Raw genomic sequence first — 647 nt, forward strand, 5'->3', positions numbered from 1 at the left:
GACTGACTCCGAAATTAGACAGCCTGAGACACTGACCACAGCAGAGTTTTGAATTTATAGTTTTTTGCTTCTAAAGTACATGCTCCTAACTAATTAACTCTGTGAACATCCATAGATAAAATGTACTAACTCTGCTAACCTGAATAGTATGTACAGAGACTTCCTCTTCCCTATCCTGGCGCTATAAACGATCAGAATAAGAAATCTGATATATCCATTTGAGGTCAGAAGTACAGCGAGCAGTGTTTCAAGTCAATGAAGGATGCGGTCTAAACCAGGTTCATATTATGGTCCAAACAGGTTTCTGTGTATCCAAACAGGTTTGCCCAACCTTGAGTATGACTCATTTGCTGAAGCAAACGTATATCACCTCTGACTCAACAGTGGGGAAATAAAGGTAAGAGCAATCTCCTTAAATGGGCAAAGCCTAAGTAATTGGGAGCGGGGAGGGGAGAGCATCTCCCAATCCCACTGATGCCCACTGCCTTAGTCCCAAATCTTCGGTCATGTCCCTGTGTCTTTGTCCATCTACTACAAGGATATTGAAGTGATCTCTAAATTTCAGACCTATTTGTGGCATAGATTGGTAAAATTTCTAAATATCCATTCTCCAGTTCTAGTAGAGAAACACAAAACCTGGTTTTTAT

The sequence above is a fragment of the Balaenoptera physalus genome (genome assembly GCF_965194825.1).
Source record: "Balaenoptera physalus genome assembly, chromosome: 7".
NCBI classification, from domain to species: domain Eukaryota; kingdom Metazoa; phylum Chordata; class Mammalia; order Artiodactyla; family Balaenopteridae; genus Balaenoptera; species Balaenoptera physalus.